The 27,850-nt window shown below is 41.8% G+C and overlaps 1 long non-coding RNA gene across 1 annotated transcript in view; it reads right to left on the reverse strand.

Moving 5' to 3' along the window:
• LOC118122677 overlaps positions 1-17,932 on the reverse strand; it is an 89,120-nt gene extending 71,188 nt beyond the window's left edge. The window contains exon 1 of the long non-coding RNA XR_004698494.2: positions 17,621-17,932. This is a non-coding gene — a long non-coding RNA (uncharacterized LOC118122677). The remainder of the gene's footprint in view (positions 1-17,620) is intronic.
• Positions 17,933-27,850: the final 9,918 nt, after the last annotated feature.

Genomic DNA, 27,850 nt, shown 5'->3' on the forward strand with positions numbered 1-27,850 from the left:
ATAAAACACTGTTTGATTGAACATGTACAGCACAGAGGCTATCAATGTCGTCACCTATGTCCACTAAGCCACAGAATCCTCCACCATCCTGTGCTTCAGCAATCCATCAAAAGGACCAATATCACCTTTCATGTTGTGTGTAGGACTTTTCTCTTGAATTCACTGCAATTTAACATCAATTTACTCAGTTCTTTAGATGTTAAAACATTTCAGGAGAAGAAATCTGTTCTCTAATGTTGTTGTAAATGTATGTGTGACATTTTATCAAACCCAAACCTCTCCCCTCTCTGTCATGCTCAGTTGATTTGTGGTTTAGGCTGGTAATTAGTCGACCAGGTGGGAAGTGATAATGGAACAGACTCTGGTTTCAGATTGTCTCAAATGAGAAACCTGAGCAGCAGAGAAGAGGTCGCTGTTGTGTTGAAGATGTTTATCGAGTGTGGTCACAATGTGTGGTATCCATCACAGAGGAACCTTTGAGGAACTGTCAAAGACTCTGGCAAGTGCTACGTCTATTCCCAAAATAAACATCGCTGTTCAGTCCAAAATTAACTGGGAGAGAATAAACGTTTCCTGCAACAGAGCTCAGTTTGCAGTGTGACCAATTTTAATGGTTGCCTTACTAAGAATGGGATTCAAAAATCAGTGCAATGATAATCCAAAGTTTCCTTTCCTCAGTTCACTAGTGAAGTAACATTAAAAAGCATTATGTTGGACGGCCATTGTTTCACGTTGCACAGTAGCACAGGAGCTATTTTTCAGATGATGTCTAAGGGTGAGAGGCATTAAGCAACCATCAGTCGGCAAGAAAAATAACCTGCCTCATCCTACAGTATGGCCAATTCAGCTGCCTGTCTGGTTGTTGATATTATCAAAGAAGTTAACATTTTGTAAAAAAAAACACCAGTTACTCCACCCACCTAGAGAAGCAATGACACCATTGATCAGATTAGAAAGTTTGGGATTTTGGCCTTTTGCAACATCTTTGCAGCGCCAAAGTAAAGTTTTATTTCACGACTTTTATAAATACATGTCTTCTTTTGAAAAGAATACTGAGATCTGGACTTCACTGACCTCAGTTTAATGAACCGCCATGATCAGAGGAAGCCAAGATGAAAAGTTAGCTTGAGAAGTGGCATGACATTGTGATATCTGTGGCGATTGCCTTGATCTTATGCTTAATGCGTGAGCGTTTGGAAGCAAAACATTTACGCTCTATGGAGCTGAAGGATACTGATCGGATGAGAACCTGTGGGTCCATCACTATGATTGAGCCCCTCTCACATTACGCAGTCATTTAATCCATTGTTACAACATAAATATTGAGCTGCTTTAACAGTCCTACGTTCAGTAATGTGATTGCTAATTGCTCTGCTGCAAAATGCGTGCTAGGGTGTGCCGATGCTCATAGTTTACAACAGCAATAAGGCAGGGATACCAGAGTGGTAGAGAGGTGGTAAAGAGGAAGATGAACCACTGTGCAAAGATCAAGCCAAAATATATCCTTAATACAGGCGTGATCATATTACGCTTGTGACATCATTATGAGCCAGATTCTGTGTAGTAATGATCATACATCCACCCAATGTCAATCATGATGCCTCCCCACTTTTGAAATATCGAAACATGTTGGCTTTACTTTTGATGAGCTGTCATCTTACTCATCTTTATACAGTCAATGGTTTCAGCACTGTGGAGTTTGAACAGTGACTGAAAGAGTGAGACGATGAGAATGAGAAGATGAAAGTGGACAAATCATGTTTCTGGGCATATTGTCAAACAGAGTCCAGACTGAAGTGAATGTGACAAGGAAAAAAAAGGCAAACAGAAGATAACAAGAGAAGATGAAAAGAGACAGAAAGAACTGGGGTGTTCCACAAAAACACTCCAACAGACAATTCATCGAATAAACTTTGCTTCACACTATTGCTAAATTCATCTGAAGAAAAGCTTGGACATCTGGGGGAGTAGCTGATGCGGATGCCCCCAGATCACCTCTCATTGAAGGTGGGTGCATCCAACGACCAACAATGACTTTTCCCTCAACACTCTGGAGAGGTTCTATATCCCACCTGAGCAGGAAGAGCTAGGATGTAGATAAAGGACATTTTGACTATCTTAGTGGACACTGATAACATTCTCAAATGTCCCCATATATTAAATGCCTTCTCTGTGTTGGCTAACCCATGTGTGTAGTACTCGTGAACAACTGGGATGTTTCAGGGTCATAAATACCACCTGGCAAATTAAGGTCAACATGTGTTGCAGGTAACATTTTGACAACTAATTTATGGGATTTCACAGACTGCCTTACAGTATCGTACCCTTGATGTCTCCATACAGATGCTCGCCTCTGGTTCAACTCATTATTTCTCACGACACGACGACTTGAACCGTCACAGCGTTGGCACTAAATCCCTCTCAGACCTGCCTGCACTGTAGATCCCGCAGCTCGTAGCTATGTTCCAACACTGAATGTGATTCACTTTACCTCACTGACATTTCCTTCCTGTGTTAGGTGCTGCAGGCACTAAGGGAGATAACACTAACTCACATTGATCCCTAATTTCAGCTCTTTTGTTAACTGATTACCGTGGAGCTTTGTGACCGGGGGCTGTCACGTTTCAGAGGCCCAATGTCAGGTCTGACTCGGGGCAAGGAAACCGAAATATATTATGTTGAGGGTTTCTGATAGATGTGAATGCAGTTAATCTCTGATATTGCACTGGACTTGAAGGACACTGTGGGCAAATGGCCTCTGAGGTTAAATCCACAATTTACACAGAACAGTTACATGAGCATCAAAAGCACTGAAATGCAGGGAAATAATAAAAAGACTAAAATAAAAAGTTGATATGCACTGTTAACCAAAGTAATTATTCTGTCATCTCTCTGTATTTTTACCGAATCGTATTATATCCTCAGGTGTCTGAAGCAAAGGCAGAATAATTTATTTCTAATATTCCAGCATTCAAGTCTCTGAAATGGTCGATTAAGACGTAGCCATTCTTAGATCTTAAAGACAGATCCTCTGTAAATGATTTAGATCTTCACAAATGGTATATTGAAGCAAAGAGAAAATTAAGATATCCAATAATATTGAATATGTTATCAAGTGGTAAAAGCCATGTTTCTTTTCAACCTTAACCTGTATTTTAATTTGGAGAGATCGCATTTTTATAAGTATGTTTTTATTTGAAGAGAGACTATAATGCACATATTTCAGATAACTGATGGTGTACCCTCAATTCCAATTTTACATTTAAAGTTTTACTTAAAACCCAAACATGAACTCTATTCAGATTTTCGGATGGCAATTTAAAAAAATGAGGTTAAGGGAAAAAAGCTTAAACTAACATAATTGTGATTTCAGTCAAATTGTAAAAACATATCTTCAAAATGAGGCTTCTCCTGGCATCACTACATACACTTTTGATCATCCTTCCAAAAAGTGAACACAATATTTGAGAGGGTGATTATAGCACTCCTGCCTCAGGAATCAAATGGGACACACAGAGATTTAGCGAGAGAGGAATTTAATCTTCCAGAGAATGCTCTCAAACTATCGCTCAACTCGCTTTGGAGGTCAGATAAGCAGATAGAACCTGTGAATTAAATTTTGGTATAACTTGTTTTTTTTCCCGGCAGGACAGTTGAATGTCATGTTGCTCAGAGCGGTGTTTCCGCTTCACTGCTGCGAAGCTTTCAGACAAACACTTTGCTGACGAAGCAGGTGATAGCTCCAACCGAATCTACCATCAGTTTTCCATTACCTTGAATACCACTAATGAATTCACAAAGGCCTGCCAAATCCTCAAATGTGTTTGTCAAATTCTCCGTTTTAGTTCACGTCCTTCACAGAGAGACACATTACAATACAATAGCATTTATCCAACCGTAAACTGCAGTTGTTAAATAATGTGTGAAATAGTTAGAATGAGCCACAGGGGAACATGTAAGTGTTTATTCGCCCTTGTGATGAGCAACAGTGTTTTAAAATCTAGCTTTTATATAAATTTAATTATTTTCCCCATCTTTAACAAAGCTCAAATATGGATGTCTGCACAACTCCCTAGTTCTTCATACTTAAAACCAGGAGAACCAAGAACAGCAACAAAACCAGCAAACACTGCCTGTGCAAAGTGCCTGAAGAAATACGTCAGGAGGGAAATCCTACCTTTGCCAACATCAAGGGGCCAGATTTACTGTTGCTCAACAGTTTGCAGAAGCAGCTGTGACACATTCTGCCCTACACATTCAGTATATACAGTTTGACAAGCGTTTGCAAGTGCGTCTCTTTTCTTTCAAGAAAACCCTCAAGAGAAGATAGCACAGACAATAGATGTGGTGAATGCTCCTGGGTCTTTAATGGCATAGACTGTGCCCTTGATGAGACAAAGAGAAAGAGAGAAACACAAGAAAGAAATTAGCTTCTTAATGAAATAATTCAGACTGTGACTGTGCTATGGATTTAGTCCTAATGAGATTGAATTATCAAATACATACAGTGCTCCTTCCCGGCAGCTACATGACCTTGTCTCTATTTATTCACACCGTATATGAAGATGGACAACATGAAGCCATTTGCCCCCTGGTGGCTGGTTGCAGTATAGGTCTCCTCCATGTTAGCGGATCAGACACATGCCAATCTTATCTATGTCGCTATAAAACAACAAAGCTCAGAGTATTTTATAAATAACAAGCCATAGCCTACCTGACATGGAGATTTGTTAACATGTCAAAAATAATACCTGAATTATCAGACTGGCTTCAGTGGCTAACAATAGTTCTGGTAGCTAAGGCAAGCATTGGGTACATCGGCAAGGATATCAGAATGTAAACTAGAATATGAAATTAGTTTAGTGTCATTTCAAAAGCATTGCACACATTAGAGCAATAGGGAAACATGAGATAAATTAAAATGTCCCTTACTTATGGGCCTATGTTTTGCTAAACCATGCCCAATGGGGTCAAATTCATCAGGGAGCAGTCTGACAGTGGCCTACAACATCAAGCGACCCCTGCTGTTAGGAAACGGTATGTGCTAGTGGAATACATTAGTACCACGAGATTCAGCATATGCAGCTGAAGGGTTCAGCATATGCCGCTGAAGCACTAGAGGCGTACCATCAGCCTCTTTTCGAAAATCTCGGCGTCTATGCGAGAGACTTTCCTCGGGCCCCTGCTACACCCACTTGCCATGTCAGAAGCAGTGCTCGTCGTAATCTGTCTCTCAAGATACATCATGACAGCTTCTCCTGTCTGCTCTGGACAATGTTCGCTGTGATGTGAGAGTGAAGGAGGTGAGGAAGTGCCAGGGTGAAGGAGTAGTGAGAGAGAGAGAGAGAGAGAGAGAGAGAGAGAGAGAGAGAGAGAGAGATGACGTGAGACAACCGATACAGCTAGACGGAGATGGAAGTTGTGTGCGAGTCCTTATTCGTCTATCGTTTGTGGAGGAGAAAAACTGTTGAACATCACAAGGCTGTATGTCACATCAGCAATACATGTCTCGGAATAAAGCAGTGATGGGCGAAGGGATATTTTTCTTCCACTTGGGGAGAAGAGTTTTAAAGTCTTGGGCTTTGACTGTGGTTTCATTTGAGGAAATTGGAGGAATATTGCTTGGTTTCTTTCACTTTCACTTGAGAGATGTGATTAAGAGAACAGTTTTCGTAGGTATAGGTATTTTAAAGTCTTACGTCTGACTCAATGCATAGGGAAGTAATACATGTACAGACCCAACAGAAAATCCACTATGACAGTCTGTAACTTTTGCTGTACACAGAAGCTACATGTGACAATTATTACTGTTGGGTTCAACGTCCCGAAAACAAAGCCCATCAATCACTTGAAGAGCACTTCGACTGCGTAGTCTCACTCACGGCCAAACAAACAGTGTATATTCCTCATCAACACTGGCTTCCTGAAACAGTATTGTTGTCGCTTTAATAAACCCCAGAGTAGATTATCACACTGCTATTTATTGTAGTAAATTGTGTTTTGTTACTGACATTGATCACATATCTCCTCAAAAGCAGAGTCACAATGCAAACCTCTCTTGTGTAAAGGTCAAAGCCGAGTACTGTACTGATGATGGATGATAAATGCAGGATTATAGCATACATAAGATTAAATGGGAGCTGTCGAGCAGATTATAAATGAGGGATTGTAGGGTAAAGAGCAAAAGAGAAAGAGAGACTATGAGGCAGAAAGAAGTTGAGGGCGGAACAGAAATGAGAGGTTGTTGGCAGAAAGGAGAAGTGGGAGAAAATAACTAAAGGGATGTGTGACGGAGTGTTAAGGGCAGAGAAGAGGGAAAAGCAAAGGACACCAGGGGAAAGATATATCAAAATGGAGGTGTTGTTGACTGAAGAAATGTGCAAACCATGAGTCTGTAAACGTGGAAGGAGTCAGATCCATTTGTTTGGCACCCTCAGCAAGTGATGAAAGTCATTTCAATTTTACAGCCATGATGACATGTCCCCCAATGTCCACTGTCAAATCGATCAATGTGTGCGCGGGTGCACAAGTGAGAGTGTGTGAATGCGTGACCGCCCTTGGAGGATTGAAGTATTCACAGTGAGCATTTGTGGCTGTGGTGTTTGCAGATCCGGTTCTCAGGCGGTACAGGAGTTCCAAGAAGCTTTACCAATCAATGGCCTGAAACCCAGGGCCATAAAGATTCTATCACACACTTGCTGAGGCCCACTTGTCCCCACATTCTTAGATATCAGTCCCCTAAATATGCCTAATTATTTTTATCATGATCCCTGAAAAAACACTCACAATGTAAATTTGAACACTCTCATAATGTTAAAAAAAATATTTCTGATCCACTCCTTTGTTCAAATCAAATTTAACGTGCTCTATCTTGGCCATTGCCCCCATGGTTCATGGAAATCCGCTTTTGGACGCTTTTTGCATAATTCTGCAGAGAAACTGTCAGGAGCAAAAATATAACCTCCTTGGTTGGGTTAAAAATATATTTTTGTCTATTAAAAGAAGCCTGTATATCCGCTTCTATATTAGGGTGTGTGCGTGCGAGCGTGCATAAGTGTACCATACTTTTTTTATTCTAGGACGTGTGAATGCACTTGTCATGTTTCAGGCAACCTCTAGTGAGCAAGCCAGGGAGTCAGTCTTCCTTGTCTCTAGATTGTTTTTCTCCTGCATCTGATCTGCCCCAGTGTGTGGTGAAAGTGCCGACATGAGCTGTCAATCTCCTCACCTCCGCTGCAGACACACCTCAGCAAGAGCTCACGCACAACCCAAAGATCACAAGTCACTCTACACAAGTGACATTCACACATGAAGCGATGCAAGGAGACACACAGACAAAGGGGTAAGTGTTGGGATGTGTGCCGACACCAACACCCGGGCTGATTCACATGCACTTACAAACCACATGGGCCACAGATGCTTGCATGGGAATTAGAATTAGAACCATGTTGATGGTTTACAGTAAGATTGCTGAGTGACAGGCAGCCATGCTCACAGCTGGCACCATTCAGAAGCTCAGTGGACCTTTCCTGGATAAAAGTTATAATAATTCAGCTTTCTATCCATTTGCAAAATCCACACTCTCAGGTATCGATGTTTAAACCTTCAACTAGCCCCTTGGTGTCCCAGGCCACTTTCAGAGGGAGGAATCCAGGGACACATCTCAATGTGAAGGATCACCAACCTGCAGGGCTTTTCCTGGACAAAAATGAGGCGGGCAACCAGGTCCGGGGCAGACACACAGGGAGCCATGCACAGCTCCACTAAGTCCGAAGGTTTATTGTGTTTATTTTGAGTCTTTTCATACATGTTTGGAACGTAAAAAAGTATCCTATTCACCATTTCTAACGGCTCTGTCAGTAATTCACTGCTCCTTTCTGTGACTCTAACATTCTACCTTTGTGTGTGTGTGTGTGCGTTTGTTTGTAGCACCCTTATCTTTCCCTCAAGTTCTGGGACTATCATACAGAAGCTACGAAATTCATTTATAGTAACCAACCACTTATAGTGATGGATTTTGAGGTGGAGGAGGCATGAAAGTTGACGGAGGCGGCCGCCTCGAAATTCTCTGCAGGAAAAACCCTGCCAACCTGGATCAGCTGGTTAGAGTTACCTACATTTTTACATAAATAGCAACCCTGTCTTTCCTTTAAATTCAAAGTTTCACTTGCTGCTAAAAAGCAGCATCAGTGTCCTTAATTCTGAAATTGATTTGTGCATGTAAAATCCAACCATGCTTCCATTCCACTGCTCTGATCCAACAAACTAAACACACTCATCAGGAGGGCAGACTCTCACAGTGCTTTAGTGCATTGCAGCAGATTTGACCCCTTTTATTTGATGACAAAGATTTCACGGTCAGATATTTTCCACCCAGCTTCTCCGGGAAGGGAGGTCACAGGATGAAAAACCTTGTGCTTTCTGCTATGATGAGCAATTCAGGTGAAAAGCAACAATTTGCATACACCTAACCTTTGATGTACCAACTCCCTGGAGAGACTGCAGCCGCTAAATGGCTGATTACGGCAAGTTAACTGTGAAATAGCAAAACAAAAAAATCCCTGCCGCCCTACACACACACACACACACACACACACACACACACACACACACACACACACACACACACACACACACACACACACACACACACACACACACACACACACACACACACACACACACACACACACTTTTTCACTTCTTCCATCATTATTATTTAGTTTCCAGGAAAACATTTAAGATTTTCAACTCTCAAGCAGTTTGTTATGTTCAAGCTGTCTCCGTTTGCAGCGAGGAGCTGAATTCACAACACACACTGTCAAACTTCACAACTACAAATGGAAATGCTGTCTTCTCTCTGACCCAGATTATCTAATAAAAAGGGTAAAAACAAGGAATAGAAAAAAATATAGAAAATGAAAAACATTTAACCTGCCACAACAAAAGAAATTCCTCTAACCGTGCACAATACACATCCACATTCCATATTTTATCACTAGTTGAAGAACATAGATCACCTTCAGCTTATAACTCCTGATTTGTTTGTGTATTTGTTCCATGCAGGCTGACAGACCTTAGGTGAAAATAACTACCACTGAGCAAGAGAGGATTTAAAAGAAGACATAAATGCAGAAATGTTGCATATTGTTACACCTCTTGTAACAAAACGCAAGTTATAGTCCTATACAAGTCCAGTTTTGTCAGTTACTCTTAGTGCCACGATTTACCCATTGCACAAGATTATATTTAAATAAATTCCCACCCAACTTGTGGATATTATAATAGCTGTAGGCTCAGCGCTCACGGCTGGTTAAGCTGTGCACAGATGGCAAATGCAAGGGGCATCAGGGTACTGTAGGGATGCACAGCGGCCCGAGGGAAAAACATTAATCACAAAAAGATGCAGTGTTACAAAAGGCACCATCAATGTTGTCATTAGATTAGGATACTTTGGGTTTCCGCCTGCTCAGATGTCTTTGTGGCTTTTCGGCCAAGAACACACATTCCAGGCAGGCAAACAAGACAAAGTGACTCACTAATGACAAAGAACAATTCTGAAGTAGTCACCGGAGCATTATCACAGGCCAAGCAAACGGCCCATTACAAACAGACTTGCTTAGAACAGGCACCGTGTCAACCAATCCCAGCCCTTGTTGGAAATATCGGCCTCCTCCTTACCTGGCTTCATTTGGGAGCACGCCAGACTGGTCGTTAGGTACATTATGCAGATGTTGGGCATTATGATGTTATGTGGCATCACTATGCCCCAGAAGTGTCGGCCGGACTTATGACAAGGCGTTTTTTTCCGTGGGGAAGAGGAGCTCCCTTTGCGAGTTACCTATGAGAAATGTGGCAATATACAGGAGAAGGCATCTGACTTGAATGTCCTCCCACTGGTGTTAGTCCTGAGTCTCTAAGTGCAAAAATGTCCTACCCTGCTCTATAATGTGCTACCCTTGACAGTCCTTCTGCAATCACATAAAAGAGGCACGCCCATTGTCAGTTTAGAAGATCTTTATAGCCCCAGACGAAGGAGGGACATTATCAGGACTTCAGCATCAAGAATGCAGGGAAAAAGAGGATTTGAAGGAGCAGTTGAGTCTTTTCTTCCAAAGGAAGGCAAAGAGGGTAAACAAGATGCAGTAGAAGCAGATATGCTACATTTCTGCTATCTTGAAGTAGGCCACGAATACAGTGCTGCATTTGTCATATGCATGACAGCTCTATTAATCATAAAAGGCGCAGAGTCAATGCCCAGTGGCATTACTCTGCAGGTGGGTTGTCCCTCTGGATGCCAGGGCTCCAACCTTGGTGTTCTACCCCTGTTATACCCCTATGTTCTCTCTCATCTTGTCCCTCAGCGGTCTGACAGTCTAAAATCTCTCTTCCTGCATGCCCCCTGTGCATTCAAGTCTCACCTCTTTCTTTCAGTCTTCTTTTACCTCGCTTCACCTCAAGTCTCCCCATCATTGAGCCTCTCCTCCTCTCACAGCCATGCTCCTCTTTTCCCCAGACAGTAGCGCTGGTTTTAAGATACTCAGCAAGACCTGCATCAGCAATCAGCCATTTAGTACTCCAAGCACTGAGCCGTTTGGGTCTCAAGGTGACTTGACTAGCCTTGTTCCACTCACACACCTGTCTCCTCATCCTATCTATTCCTTTCTCTGCAGTGAGTTGTTTGTACAGGCCTAAAAGTGGAGGAATGTTGAAGGGGCTTATTCCTGTGTAACTTTCAGGTTGATTGTCTGACTCTGACTCTGTTGTCTGTATATTAACATATGCAGGGACATGGACTACTTTAAGATATGAGTCAGGAAGAGTTACTCAGTAGAAGATTAAACATTTTTTTAGATGTTTATTCCTCGCAGGACGATATTTGACTAAACAGCACGAAGTGATACACATGTTAACAGCATATCACAAAAATCTCCAGTGACAGTAGACAATACCATTAAGCAGATTCTTACAATAACTGTACAGTGCTGCTTGTGTTTACCACCTGACACTTAAATTAAATACTTTATTAAATACTTCCAGAACATTGGCTGGCTGATTGTTCAAGCTGCAAGAGCTGAAGTTTTATTGGCCTGTTGGAGGCAGTGGGAACAGGTTGTTAAATGAACTTGTTAGCAAACAGTTGCCCCGACTCTCTCGTACCACCCATTTGGGCAGTAGAGACACAAACTAAACATGTTCACTGTTGAAAGCCTTTTATGATGTGAGAAATATATGGCAAAGTTTTGGTTAGGTTTAAGTACAAATTGGATATGTTTTGGCAAAGAGTCCTTAATTCAGGATAGAATTCATTCATCATCACAGGTTCCAATAGTAAACAATTTGTTATGTGCTGTGTTTTTGTTATGTCATGCTATAAATCTCCATAAAGCCCAAGGGAGCTCTTTGTAGTTTCAGGCAACATATCACACATTTTGTCAAGCAACTTCTGAAACAATGGCAATGGCTCAATTAAGACAATCAAACCAGCACAGTTCCAATGTCTCACGATGATCTGAACCACAACACAACTATATTCTGTGACACCAGCCCTTTCATTGGGCAGTCTCCTCTAACACTGGTGTGTGTGTGTGTGTGTGTGTGTGTGTGTGTGTGTGTGTGTGTGTGTGTGTGTGTGTAGGGATGCATGTGCCCATCACTGCCACTGATAGCATTACAAATTTCAGTCAGCTTCCACGGTCATATATCTGGGTGCGTTTGAGACCCGAGATAAGAAGGGATTTATGAAAGCAGCCCTCTGCTAAGTCAAGGTGAACACCAGAGATATGATGCTTCTGTGTGTGTACGTGTAGTAGAGTGTGTATGTGAGTCAGTGTTTGTTCCAGAGAGTGAAAATGTATGATACAATGTGAGTGTTACTGTCATGTGTGTGCACCTTACACATGAAATACCAGCATGAGTGTAAGTGTCTCGTATTTTCAACTTAGCTGTCCCCTCTGTGGCATGTGAAGGATTTAATGTCTTATAGAGCCGGGAAATCCATCTTTTCAATATCTTAGGATCATTTTATTCTATCATTCATTCTTTCCCTCACAAACTTAATCCTTTCCATGGGGACAGCCTCAAAGCCTTTCCCAACATGCATTTAGTATGAGGCAGGAGGATCTGTGATTCACGAGAGGCATGTTCAACGCTCCCCGTGTTTCACCCAATGTGCATCTTATAATAAATCTAATAATTTAATTCAGACTCACAACTATATGGATATATAAGCTAGGTTTAGCATAATTTCTCTTTCACCTGATGTTATCAGTCATTTTGTCTGTTTGAGATTGTTGTTTTTTATTATTTCTTATTATTAAATCTGATGTGCAATCTCATGTTGGTGCAGCAGGAGGATAAGATGCTCCACACCCGACACTGTTTTTGGTTTGAAATAATAACCATGCATATTGGTTTCAAGTAGGGATAGGTCATGAAAAGTTCACTAGCACAACTGGAGTAAGCCCTGTGTCACTGGAAAGCCCTGATTAATCACTGTCTATTATATGCTTGCTTAAGTAGCATTAATGATGTGTGGCTTTTCCATCTGTCATTTCATGTTAATGTAGCTGGGGGATCCTTAGCTAGTACTGCTAACTTTGTCTTTTTATGTTGGTCAGTTGCCAACTTCAATTTATTTACCGTCAAACAAGCTCTACCTTTTTTCAGTCATGACTTTTTGTCCCACCCAGTCCACCAGCACAGCAATAATGTATACATCATTATGACCTCATTCACTCACACTTGCATTCACTCTCCCAACACTTGCAATACACATACAATAACACAGGGCCTGATAACCAAATCACACAATGGATAGAATCATTTGGTTAATGGTGCTATTCACATTTTGTGCTCCAATCGTACATCACACATGATCTATCTTATCAGCTGGGAAGAAAGGCTCCGTTCTTCCCAACAGGAGTGGGTTGTATTCCTGTTCAAATCTTGGTAGATGCTTGTTTTAATTAGCGTTTCTTCTTTTATGCTCACATTGATCAATCTAAACACTTCCAGAAATCTGCGAGTGTCTGTGGCTTGCATATCTAGAGAACCGTTCATCTTATCTGCTTCACACTTGGATACGTTCAATATTAATACACATTAAATAACACCCAGCAACCAGTGCTCTGTAGTAGCAGCAGCTGGGACTCATCAACTAAAGTGACATCTATCATTAGAACAGCACATTAACGACAACGGGCACGTTCAGGGCAACGGTAAAGACAACTGATTCTCGTTTTGTCTTCCAGTTCAGGTTTCTGTGTACTGAGCTGCGCTTCACCAAACTTTAATTAAACAGGTGAACAGCTCTTGTGCAGCAGTGGTGGCGTGAGTTCAGAGTTCTGCGGACTGAGTTCCACAGTCAGTCTTTACTTGCGGCAGATCAATTACGGCAGGTCACTTTTACAATTTCAGAAACAAAGCTACAACCAGCCTTACCATATAGGCCAAGCAAAAAGGCCACTCCAAACGGCATGTTTAGATTGGGCACTGCACTAGTGCCATTGAATTGGCCACTTTACAAACCACTTTGCATGTGCAACACACCCACTGTGATGCCTAGAGTGGGCCTACAGATTCATAAATTGGTCATTCAGTCTCAGGTTTAAAACCCTGCTTTATTGTCTTGCAAACATATATTCAAATCCACAAGGGGATGGCTTTTGGCAAAGGGAAGGGGAGAAAATCCTTAGACCAAGGTCAGCAGCACTGTTGGTTGCTTCCTTGATAACTTTCACTTCACATGATGGCAATCCTCTCTGCACCATCAACATAGACTTGGCCAACATCCCTCTTCAGTCTTACGATGCCCGACTAGACCTTCAGACTGCAACATGTGGAGCAGCAAAGACAGAAGTGGCGGCTGCATGTGGCATAAATAACCTACAGAGTAGATGCAAACTCACACACGCCTGCCTTCAGTCAGCACGTCCATAACCACTACTGCCTCACAGCACACGAGAGGTTCCTCTACCCCACACATACACAAAGCCAAAGTGAGTTAGTGTGAAGATAGTACAGGTCTACCCTGTTAGACTTGTATATACTTGAATTACAGCTCTAACCAATAAGCTACACATTAACAAGGCCTCAAATGGCTACGTGTAATGTGAGAGAGGTCTTTTAGCTCATTATTTTTGGTTTGAAAGTACAGAGATAACACGATTGTGTATAATGATACTTTGCGTTCCTGACAATAACATAATTTTGTTAGAGAGTTAGTGAGGATGGGGAACTTCAGGTGGTATTTTAAGTGATGCCTTACACTCAAAGGTCAAAGACTCTAGGACAATTGTCTTCAGATTCAGGAAAAGTGAACTGTTTTTTTGTAAAGTAAGATTGGTGCTAACAAAAAAGTTTTGGGATAATAGGATTGGGGCCACCGCTGCAGAGGAGAGCAGTGGTGGGTGATGTGTGTCACTCTCTATTGGATGTCTGTCTAGCCCAAACACCCCATCCAGTGGCACACTCCTAACTGAGGAGAATCAAACTGCACAGCGCACGGCAACTCCTGCCCCATCGCATTTTGTTATTTCTTTGCCCAGTCTGTATCTTTCAGGACTTTTAAATCCCTTTTTCCTTCTCAGTCACATAACTTTCTTCTTTACTATTTTCTCAACAGAAAGAACTCTAAAGCTTTTATCTACTTTCTTTTAAATTCAGTCGCCATCACAGGGCAGTCTATTCAGAAAACTGGGACAGAGAAATAGAAAAGAGTGCTATTCGAGAGGGGTCCTGCTTATTAACTGGCTTATTATACTACATTGATTATGCCTGCGAGCCATTTGCTGTTATTCATTATTGTGTATTCTTAGATCACAATTAATTGTTACTCAACTGTTCTTTGACCACAGAACAGCTCGGACCCGAGGCCGTGTGATAATACCAACAGTGGAAATAGACACAACTTTACATCTGTCTCTTTGATTAAGTTCAATCTTGCCGAGTGTCAGTCAAGTGACAGCCTGAGGAAGCAAGGGAAGTCTCCACCGAGGAATAATTCCTGTCTTCAGTTTTATTGTCACATTCATGTCGCACAATGGGGCATGTTTGTCATCGCAAATAAGCAAACAGTTGATTTATACAAGGTTTGACACGTGTAGGATAAAAAAACGAAGATAAATGCATACACATGTGTGTGGATACAAATAGGCTTTATATAATTTTGTAATATTAGATCAATAAATATAATGATATATCTATATATCTATATACATAGAGAGAGAGAGAGAGAGAGAGAGAGAGAGAGAGAGAGAGAGAGAGAGAGAGAGATCTACAACACATTTCAAATTGACTGTTTGAAATCATAGACTGAATACAAAGATGGACACTGGTCTCCACTGCCTCATTCAAACACAGTCTGCACGGTAGCTAATAGGAAAAGGAGTCGCAGTATCGAGGCCCCTCCTCAGCTAGGGTTGGGCAATTAACAAAATAATTATCGATACCAACATTTATAACCTCAAACAGACTTGGAATGCATTCATGAACTGTGGGGTTTCCACTACGTTGTGTGCCTCACTCCCCCGCTGATCTGCATTCACTGTACACCTTAACAATAATCACAACAACAATAAGAAGTTGTTAGGACACATACAGTCCTAGAAGTTTACCTTGGGTTTGTTTGATTCATACATGGGCATTAGGGAAGGACATTGGCACCACGGTCACTGCAGTAATTGGGGATACACACTCTCTCTCTCATACACACAAACACACACAGAGCTTTTTCACCAAGTTGGTCAATGCTTTCTGAGCTAAGTGGGCAAAAAGGTACCCCTGTGCATTATTTATACTATTTATGTCTCACTGTGGCGACAGTAATGCCTGCTGTTAACAATGTTCATGCATCCAGGCCATGGTTATAGACTCTAAGCCTATTAGCACACACAGCATCTCTCTCTCTCTTTCAAAGTCTCTATCTCGTTTTGTCTTGTTCTTTCATTCTAGATTCAAATACACAGACAAACAAATATGCACATGGCCACGAAAACATGCAGAACACAATAAATGATGCAATGCATACAATCTTGTAAACTAACCTTATACTACATTTGTACTTTCGCTCCATCTTGTACTCCATCTAATGTATTGACTGTGCACATAATGCATGTCCATTCATTCAGCTGTAAATATTACTGGTTCTTTAATTTAAATTTTTTCTGTCTTAAGGTTGTTGATGAAGATGTATATTAGTCATTTAAATATGGTTCATTTTAGTCAAAGTGAAGTTTAAAACATTAAAGGATGTGCTCTAATAAAATCTGTAATTATGATAGTCAATATTGGTACAGTTTCCTGCCTATCACTCCATTTGAAATGATGTTTGGTTGGATGGTTGGTTTGTGCCCTATAGGCGGTCGGCACATTAAAACAAGTTTGAATCATTTCTATGGGCTGCTTTACAAAGACTAAATCTATGGAGGGAGCGTGTATTGTAGAGCGAGTTAATGAAGCAATCACAAGGTTTTCAAAGCTCCATCAGTGGGGTTGTTAAAATTCCATACACCTGCGGAGTTCTCCATTCATGAAGTCGCCACCTTAGCATGAAATGATTTTTTCACTCATATGATTGTGTGGTGAAATAAAGGTAGTATAGGTTGAGACTGAAAAATAGTAAGGTCGGTCGGTGAGAAAACATGAACGAAAATGTTGCCCTTAAATAAACTGGTGTAAACTCAACCTTCAATGTGTATTAACTGGTAAGAATTCTTTACAGACCCTCCATTGCTCCTCATTCATTACCTCTTCTAGATCAAAACTCCAGAGTCCTATTCCTCACCCTCACTATTACTCTTTCAGCTGCAGTGAATGTGGCAAGCTATGTGGTGGCTGCCACCTACCATTCATTAAGTGACGAATGGCAAATACACTCAAAGCCTGACTGGATTACTTAACAGTAGGGAGGGAGCTGACAGCAGAGCAGACAAAGGTCTGATAAGTGAACTGTGACCTGGAGACATCTGAATAGAATTTATATAGTTTGAGTTTTATAACCAGGGAGGACAGCAGAGGTGGGGGACTAGAATCGCTGGACTTGACTTGAGACAGACTCGAGTCGCAAATTTGAGGACTTGGGACCTGGCTGACAAATGACCCGCCTTGACTTTGAGTTGTTATTCGTGATTTGAGACGGATGACTTGACAGGACTTGACTTTTTCATTAAATATTTGCATTATTCTGGATATTAAGAGAAGTTATGTCTCATTTTAAAACACGATAGAGAGATTTTCTGGCATCCCACGTCAATCACAAAGCTGGCAACCAACGAGGATGCAGCAGACCAGCCGTGGCCAACACAGGAGGCCGCTAGCCATAGACTTTTCATTGTTCTTCATAGGCTAGCAATCCTCACACTAAACCTCACAGTACCGTTACACTGCAAGCCTTCGTGCTCAATTGTGCAGGTTTGTATTTCAGCCTCAGATTTAAAAATGGCCAACTCCTGCAGCCAGTTTCCAACAAACACCTCTAATAAATCAACAGTTTCCACCTCTACAGACCTAATGTTCCCTGAACAAGCATCAATAACTATAAAGAGTCAGAGTTAGAGCCTCAACCACCAAATACATTAAAGTTATAAAAGGTACCAGAGGAAAAGACTCGTGTACTCACCATGGTGAGGTGATGAGGAAACACAGTGTGTTGTTGTTGTGGTTGATGGAGAAGATTCAGGGATGTAGTCTCAGTCCAGCTCCTTCTTCTCTCACTGATATTAAACCGTCACGTGATGGTGGTTTTTAAACGACGCAGACAAGACGTCAAACTTCTCTCACAGTTTCCAGGTGTGACGGGAAGCGTCAGAGAAATACATTTCCCGAGATGCAGCAGGTGCAGCTCAGCTTCCTCCTCCTCCTCCTCTTCCTCCTCCTCCTCTTCCATCCTGCTCCTGCAGTTACGTTGTTGTCCAGTGTGCTAATGCTAATGCTAACGTCGCCCCAAAACAGGAAGTGAAAGTCTCCAAAAGGTCAGAAGTTCAACACCTGCGCTGCCCCCGCTGGTTGAATCAGGTCACCTGTGTTTCCTTCATTCTAGAATAATTGTTTTTATTCATGTATTTATTTATTAAGTTATAAATTATAGTATTCACATAAACCACAGGAATTTGAAGGGATGGTTATCCCAGGGGATCTACACTTACACATCACACCTACAGGAGCTTTTATGACATATAACCACTTCCACTCTTGTGGGACGTCTTTCTACAACATTTTGGAGTTTGTCTGTGGGAATTTCTGCTCCATTCATCCAGAGGAGCTTTTGTGAGGTCAGACGCTGAAGTTGGACGAGAGCGTCTGGCTCGCGATCTCTGTTCTAGTTCATCCCAAAGGTGTTGGATGGGGTTGAGGTCAAGTTCTTCCACAGGAAACTCACCTGACTGGGCATTTATGGACCTCGCTTTGTGCACCGGGGCAGATTCATGCTTTCCCAAACTGTTCCCACAAAGTTGGAAGCATAGAGTTGTCTTGGTAAGGCATTGGGATTTCCCTTCACTGGAGCTAAGGGGCCTAGTCCAATCAATGGCAATGGGACTGAATGAAACTCCTGAATTAGATGATTTGGAGATGTGTCCCAATACTTCTGTCCATATGTGTCTTTTTCTTTGCAAAGTGACGACCCTTTCAGATACAGGGTTAGTGGTTTTAACTTGCCCTTCAGCACATAGCCCACCACTGGCCTCAGTTTGCATTATGTTGGGCTCAGACCTATCTTAATACAGCAGCTCAGCAAGGAAGCACAAAAAGAAACTACATTTATGGGAGATTATCACCTGACTTGTCAAAACCTCTAAAGGCTCAAATTAGCTTCAGCTAAGCTAAAATGTTTGCATAGTATATTTTTACATACAGCATCAAATCTCAATTCTTGTCAAGTATAAGTCCACTTTTTATTGTCAATTCTGCCATATGTGCAGGACATAGACAGGATTGAAATGCCGTTTCTCTCTGATCCCCGGTGTAAACACAAAATTAGACAGAACATATAAGTACGCAAAAACAGAACATATAAGTACGCAACATATTAAGTACTCAAAACATAGTACTCAGTACAACATAGTATGCAGTCCTACGGCACACGGTGGATAGGATGAGAGTAATGCAAACCGGAATAGTGCAAAAATGTATTGAGATTGCAAAATACTTCATGGGAAGTAATATAATGTCCATCTACAGGATGTAGAAAATAGCAGTTAAAGAAAGCAGCAGTTATCGTATGATAGATGCATTTACAGGTGAAATCTCTACAAAAAGTGACGATATATGTACTATATGTGTCAGTTTCCATTGTTATTTGTTAGTTATTTGGTTTCTATCATTGTTAGGAGAGTAAATTCAGGCAGTTTCAGCTTAAAGACCACAAACCCTCCCTGCTGCTGTCCCCTGAAGCAAGGTGCAGAATCCACCACCTCATTTAGTGCTGTATATAATAGGTTTTTATAGGACAGGGGGGGGGGAACACATTTTAGTTCTGCCTCTCAGGACGGGTCAATGGGTGATGATGAAATTGGCACACCATCTTTGCCTGGTCTTGTTTGTCACTGGAGTGGACAGGGAGAGAGGAACAAGTCACTGAAAACTGTGACGGCAAACCGAGGAGCTGTGTACAGATTATTAGAAGACGAACACGGTGACATAATTACGAGCAAGCAAAATAAAAGATTTCTCTTTTTTTTTTTGTCCGACGCCGACATCTCTCACACACACACACACACACATTTCCCTCTTGTATCCGTCTCTCCTGATCGCTCTGTCTGTGCTTCTATCCAGTTAGATACTGTTTGAAAGATCACGTTCCCTGGCATGAGAGTGCTATGTAATTAACCTATGAGATTCCTGCTGTTGCAACGTGCCTCTTGCCTGCCTTGCTCTGGTGGATTATTACTGCCATCTACTGGCCAACCCTCAACCTGATTGTACCCAGTGAGACAGAAGGATGTTATTTTACCTCCTGAATAATCTTGGGATGAGGAAGGAAAATATGATGGAGACAATCTGAACAACACATGGAGAAGTAAAAGCCTAGAGCTGAATAAATAAGACAAAATAAAAAAATACATACATCCAGTATTTAATATACCTTCATTTTAATAAATTACATACATTTGACTACACATTATCATCTAAAGATATCCCTGGGGATACTGTGTACTTTTCTTATTTTCATCAAATCCAATAAAAAGACCAAATCCAGCAATGAAATGATCCCACTCTACTGCACCATAGACCTCCACTGTTTTCTAATCGATAAGCCACATTACACTGTTGTTCCTCGATTACCATGTGCACTCCGGCCAAAGCTCTACAGCTAAGTAAGCATATCATATATTGATATTGGTTTTGGATCGGTTGTGCAAGCTGGCACCTGTTGCTAAATTCTTCAAATGCTCAAAGGGATGAAATTGTGGGAACCTGCAAAATGTCAGTATTTAGGCTCATCAGTGTCTGTTCTGTTTTGCGGTCCTCTCTGCTGAGAGGACCGCTCCTCATTTTGCACGTCAGAGTTTCTGCCTCAAAACCAACTGAATGTCACAGTGTGACGCTGGACCCAGAATGCAACAGGGCCCCCATGAGGGAGGTTTTGCAGGTTTGTGTCATTGAAGCAGTGGATTTAGAACAGCTATTTTTTGCCGTAGCTGTCAATACTGTGGAGTTATATCAGTCATTCCCTGGAAGCCCCCCCTTGCTTACCTTGCCTGTCCATAAAATACAAGTACTCACCTCTGCCTTGGGCTATTTTTATTTCATACGCGCGAGACAGGGAGGCCTTCCAAACCTTGCTGTTCAGCAGAGCATTATTCCTGCAGGACTTAAACATATGGTATTCTGCAAAAATAATAATCATCGCTGTGAAAAGGTTTGCTTTGTGTCTTTGTAGTTGCTATTTTTTTCTCTGCCTGCTAGACAGGTATATTAGTATCAATTTCTCTGTAATTATATGTGCAGTAGGTGCTTACTAAGGCTAATTATACATTGAAGCAGCACTGAAGGAGTTTTATCTTGGAAGCGTGATGTAAAAACACCATAATTATAGATAATGTGGGTTTAATTAGGTACTTCTTAATGAACAGACTTTAAATGAGATGTTGCGTAGATGAGAGTGGGAGCTAGACGGGACAGGGGGAGACCGATTAAACTTTCTTCTAATGCATTGTCCTCATTTGCAGTGGTCTATTCTCTTGTATGAGCTCGCCATAGTGATATTTGACATGAAAACGGGGGGTCAGCCGTGTCGTTTGCTCATCAATGCAAACTCACAGTGCAGGTAAATCGATCCAGCAGCTGCTGCGTTCGTGCAAATCCCATTTAGCACCTGGTATACGCTCGGTGGTGAACGGAATATCTTGTTCTCATTTCCCCGCTTCTGCAGATAAATCCTGCAGATTGCAAAGTGTCAAACATTGCTCGGCTCTGATGTGGCTGAAATGTATGCAGGGTTTTTATGGTGCATGTTCTTGCATGGCTATTCCCAGCCTTAGAAAGTAAGATTGTGAATCCTCAGCTTTTAAAATAAGACATGAATCAAACTCTTTCTTCAAAGACAGCTGTGCTTTAAAAAAAACGTCCACCTCTTTCGTTCGTGCACCAGTTTGGGTCGTGAGGATGACCTGGCTGACTGCCATGTTTTCTCAGCAGTGATTTTAATTAATGTATTCCGCCTGCTCCACCTCATCTTTGGCTACGTACCCCGGCCTTCTCCCTCATCAAAGCAGAGGGATGTGATTTAGCTACCTTCCCCGCTGCGTCTGATATTCTCCTTCTCCTCCGCACTTATCCATCAATTATGAAACACGCTTTGATCCGTACACGATTGGCCGTGACATTCATCGTCTTGACCTTTCCCATCCACCGCTGTCGGTATGTCCACTCCTGCACAGTTCAAAGGCTCCGGTCCTTAAAGTTTAAGCTCTCCCTGATCACTCCAAAGAACTGGTTTTTACTTTCTCCTCCGTCACTTCACTTTTTCTCTCCTTCACTGCAAATCTCTCAGAGTGAAGGTTGTGAGGCTACATCAGGGACAAATTGAAGTAACTTTTCTTTTTTTTGCAAAAGCTGTTCAAAGTGTCCTTTCCTTTCAACAAACAGAACCATTGCAGAGATTTTAAAGGACACATGACTTCTCCCTTTGTCCTTTTTATGCATTTTTTTTACTTGTGGAAACAGTGCTGCATCAAATACAGTCATTCATCGGAGAATATCAGTTGTTTAATGCTCTGGAATAACACTGCAACAAGTCATTCATCTGACGCTAGCCTGCACCTTTGAGGTAGAGAGGCCTTAAGATTCCAGTCACATTCAGTCGTCTGCTTTGTTGTCTCTCCACTGCTCTCAGATCCGCTTTTAACTTGTGATGTAGGTTCATGGGAATTCACGTGGGGGATGAAGGACATGGATTGACATTTGTATATTTTTTAAAGGATATGCTCGGCCTTAATGTTGTTGTGTTCCCCGCAGACCCAGAGAGAGAGAGAGAGACAGAGACGTGTGACCAGACTTCAGTCCATCCACCAACGCCCTTTGAAAGTCCTCCCTTGGTAGACATCGAAATGCTTTTAAGTGGAGCACATTATTCAGACTCTGCTGCCCCCTCTCTGCTGCCACCAGCACTGCAGAGAGGATTCCCATGCCCCATTGTCCTCTCAGGCCCAAACACCCGCTCTCCAACCTCCCATGAATAGGTTTACAAATCAACAGAGCCAAGAAGGGTGTGACTCCAAACTCTGTGTTGAGGAGGCGGATTTCGATCCGCAGAGCCGCTCCGATCCATCAACAGACCACACAGCCTTTTCACAAACCTCATTTTGTGAGATGTTCCTTTCACCTGAGCAGCATAAAGACGAGCAGAAATGAAAGCGTATAAGTCAGCCTCATGCCCAGGAGGTGCTCAGCCTGCAAAATGGGTGACATATAGCTGCATTCTTTCAATATTTTCTCCCCAAGTGGCTTCAGCCGTCACAGGGAGTGGCCTCGATGTGATGTGTGCTTTCTCTCTTCTCACAGATGACTGTGGCCTGAATGTCATCAGATGCAGGTCTGGCAGTTTGCAGAAGGGAGAGTCGGGAGAATTAGAATGTATTTCAGGTCTGAAGCAAGTGGTGCATTGCTGCAACTGGTATCTCAGGGAAGGAGGGAGTTTAAAGGGGGTGGAGGGGAGGGGAGGTGTGTGTGTGGAGGAGAGCAGGAGGAAGAGAGGAGGGAGGGAGTGCGCTTTTGCAGCAAACTGTTGCTAGGAGACACTTGTGGCATCTCTTCTCGAAATGCCAGGATTCACTGACGTGGAGGCCGGAGTGAAACAGTCGAATCCTCCCAGGAGTTTGACGGATGTGGCACGTGTTTCTATTTGAGTTCTCATGTTTATCCAAGAGTCAACACGAGTCTTTGTTCTGCCAGAGCAGAGTGGGTTTTAACATACCGACTGAAGTCACTTCTCCTTCTATTGCATCTTGGGTTTGTCTGCTTGTCTATCCTTCTTGCACCGTCATTGTTTCCCCCCCTCTCACTCTGTTTCTGCCTCTCGTTTCCTCCTCCCTCCCTTCCTCCATTCTTCTTGCGTCTTTTATTGGTCTCCCTCGCTCCCTAATTCCCTCTCTCCTTTTCAAATTCCAAGCCATATGGTCCATCAGTAATCCTCCGCGCAGATATTTGGTTATCAAAGCTGTCTGGCTGCTAAAAGCCTCAACTCTTCACCGGCCGCCATTCAGCTCCTTCCCCGTGTGCCCACTGTGTATTGTAATTCAGAGAGAGTCACCGGCTCAGAATTAGAATAAAAGCATTCATATTCTACAGTGACCTCCACTGCACCACAATACGTCAGAGTAAGATAAACTTGGACAAAACAAATTAGGAGAAACTTAAATGAGCAATGAAAAAAGAACTTATCCATTAAAAAAAGAACAAAAGCTGGAATGGTTGAGTCGCACATCTGTTAACATAATTACGAGCTTCTATAATACATGATTCGGCTTCATCCTCATGACAGCCACCATTATTTTTGTTTTGTTTTCAATTTTGTAAGTGAAATAAAAGGGTAGCATCACTGAAAGGGAGACAAGCCTCCCCAACCTGCTATATGCCAGAGGGACACAAAGTTTTACCCAAGCTCTTCAATTGATTATCATCCATATATATATATATATATATATATACCCTCAAAGAAATCTGTTTGTTTTTCAACATTTACAAGCTGCATGAAGAGCTCCACATTTACAGTATCTAGATCTCCCTCTCCCTTGGGTAGGGGATTCATATCAGTGATTGACTTCCATTGCCTTGTCTGAGGCCTTAAACCTAATTGTTTCATAATAGATGCTCGACTCATGCATGACGAATAATGATTTTTTTAAGGGTCTCATTAAGTGGGAGAAGCCAGGATGTGAAAGCGTGAGGGCACACAGCAGTAAGAGGCCTGTGCCTGGCAACTGCACTGGACACACTGATGGGTTTATAAGCGGGAGTATAATTGGTGTTGTAGTCTTTACTGCATGTCGCTGCACCCTCAGGTGAAATTACCAGCATGTTTGAAGAGCTCCTACTGCAGTGGTGGATGATTTAGTTTGGCACAGAGAAGGAAAAAGTGATTGTAACATTGTCCTGACAAGCCTAACAAGTCTGTGAATGTAATCCAGGCTGCAATTACATACCTCTACATAAGCATCATGTCGAGAAGACGGGGTAGAAAGTGTCGAAAAATGTCCCTGTGACTCGAGTCAGATGAATATTGTGATTGTTTAATACTAAAAACGTCACATTTTTACATCAAATTGATTTCTCTGGGTTTCCACTGAACTAAAAGTACATTAATAACAATGCAATATGCTTATGAATGAGAGTCAATGTATTTATAGCTTGATTGATTTGGAATTTTTGGGGGGCTGATACCAACATTTCCAACGGCAATATATCAGCTGTTAAAAAAATTCTTCATCAAACCATTATGACAAAGAAATGTAATTGAGGTTTGATATTTTACAATTTAATCACAAATAACTAAAAACTCAAATACAACCAAATATATAGAACACTTTGATTGACACTTTGATTAACATGTAATATTAAGCAGAGATGAGACATGTTCAACAGCTTTATGATTCAGAAATGATTGAAAATGAAGGAAACCTATTTGAGTGAAGTCTGTCGATACTTTTGGTCAGCAGGTAATGACTAATGTCAGATCGAGCTGGAAGGTAATTTGTTCCAGACTTGCTGCTAGCTGCTCCACTCTCTGGAGAAAATAACTAGCCCTGTGTACCTTTCAGTACAGCAACAAAAAGTCAATAAAGTGAGCCTTTTCCAGCACGTAAATGGCTCGTGTTTTCTAAAAGCCAATCGCAATATTGACGGAAGGGACCGTCCTGTGGTCTGGGACTGCAGCTTCCACAGCGGGCTGGCTTTTCCAACAGTCCCTGCTTTGTGTTCCACTGTGCCTGCAGCCTGCAACTTCTCCACGAGACTGGTAAGTTTAGTTCCATTTTCTCACATGGGCGTCTGCTGCTTTATGAGACAATATCACAGACGAGACATTTACCTGACTTAGATCAAGCTCGTTTTCTGTTTTCTATCCTAATTCCACAGATTTTTGATTTCTGACCTGAACCTGATGATGATGAGAATGCGGTTAAGGGTCTGTCTCATTGCAGCTCTGCTACTATGCTGTAAGTGTTCACAGAAACTTCTCCATACAAGTTTCAACATGCATCACAACAAAAAACACACAATACAACCGAAATGCCTATGAACGCCTCTCACTGTATCATGCACATGCAAAACAACATCTATTCTCAGCCACGTAGGGTAGTCAGGCATGTGTAAGGTAGGCACACTCATATTCACACACAGCAATTTGCCATTTGGCGCAGTGCACTAATAGGAATCCCATTACAACAACAACAAATGGTGTATAAATATCTCCCTGCCTTTGGAAATTACCATGAACCGAGCCCTATTAAGAGATTCTGAACTCCTGTAAACACAAACCTCGGGGGGCTCGAGCCAATTGCTGGCGTCACTGTGTGTTGGCACAAGTGAGATGAGACATTTAAAATATGATTGAAATCCTAATGCAACATTACATCACTGCATCTAACTGCACAGCTCAAGGCACGCTGTGACTCCGAGGATCTATTTAGCGACGTGGAAATTAGACGTCTATTACTGAGATGAAATGATTCATGCCACACAATGGACAACTCTCACTGCCGTAGCACGAGAGGTTTGATACCGGTTGTCGTGTGGAGTAAATGGACACATGCTGGCCAATCAGAACTGTTGTATCCGTCTCTTTTGGACGACTGTTTCACTGTGAACTGATAAACTTTGACTGAACGTCCCTCTTCAAATAGTTTGTAAATTTAGCTAATATTTATGTCCTTCCTGATGTGTGCATGTGTTGCACTAGTTTTGATGCAACTTTATGAATTATTGGGCTGTCAAATCAGCATTAAGGAACAACTTAACAATGATAAATATCCAAATAGCAAACACTCTGCTCGCCACAGTGAACACACTAATTAAGTTTCTTTCAATAACACATAAATATACAAAACAATATTGGATGGGGTGCTCTTGCTCTGACATACCGAGGTTTGGTTTGAAGGTTTCTGCACCTTGAATAGAAAAAAAGTGAGGCTGAATTCCTCAGAATGTCTTAAAGGTTCAGTGCGTACGATTTAGGTGAAAGTGACAACTGAAGGTTACCACAGGTTCTCTTTCATGTTTGGAAGGGGAGGGTGAGGTGAGGGGTATTCAGCTGCAACATGCAACTCCACCACTAGATGTCACTGAATTCTACACACTGAACCTTTAAACAACAACACCAAACGCCCAGGCAACCATTTGGCCTAAGACCCCAAACATCCAATTTACTTCAGCACAACAGAATAACACCCTTACCCTTCTCTAGCAGAGCATCTAGCACCCAAACACCCTGGCAGCCCAGTTAAGCAGCAACCACCTTTGTCCATTTTGTCCAAGACAACAAGTTCACTTCCGTTTTGCCTCAGAACTTTTCCTCTTTACATTTCAACTCGCGTGCTGAGGAGAATTGCTTTGCGACGCCACAGCCGGCGATGCCACCCTACTGTCATTAAGTCCCACCAGTGATAAGCAGCTTCTTTCAATCACTGGGCCCAGTGTGTGTTCCTGCGTCAGGGCGGCGTGATTGAAATATTCTGCGCCTCTGAGGTTAATGGAGTTAATGAAGATCAAAGACTCGTGCCTGGGCAGCATAATTACTTTGCTGTCAGCACAAAACACACTATGAATATCTGAACTATGACTCTGTCTGTCTGTATGGACAAGTATCACTTGTGCTCTGCGAGTGTGTCCAGACGGTGAGCAAAGACATACCAAGAGAAATATCAAGCAAATGATAAATAACCATATGTTACAAGTATTTCATTTACATCATCAAAATAATGGTGCTTTTCCATAAGTTCTTCATGTTTACATTGTCGTAGTCTTTATCTTTCAATTTTATGTTACAGGACTTTTTTGTCTTTTTTTTATTTTAAAGTAATCTGGTCTTCTGACACATCTAATAATAATAATAATAATAATCTTAACTGTTGTTGTCGTCGTCACCACCATCATCATCATCATCATTTTTTCTCTTTTTTAATTGTTCCTTGTGATTAGTAGTCAAATTGTTTCTGAATCCACTTCACTACCTCAACATTGTCAGATATGAATAGCTGGGTAAATGTATAGGTAAAGTATAACAGATGTACATGGTTAACCTGAGTACAGATAGTCTGCACATGTTTTTGACAGATATAATGAAATGAGTCACAGTGTTAATGGAAATGGAAAACCATTTTCCCCAGACCCCTCATGTTCCCTCATGTTGTAG

Source organism: Hippoglossus stenolepis, chromosome 15, assembly GCF_022539355.2.
Source record: "Hippoglossus stenolepis isolate QCI-W04-F060 chromosome 15, HSTE1.2, whole genome shotgun sequence".
Taxonomy (NCBI): domain Eukaryota; kingdom Metazoa; phylum Chordata; class Actinopteri; order Pleuronectiformes; family Pleuronectidae; genus Hippoglossus; species Hippoglossus stenolepis.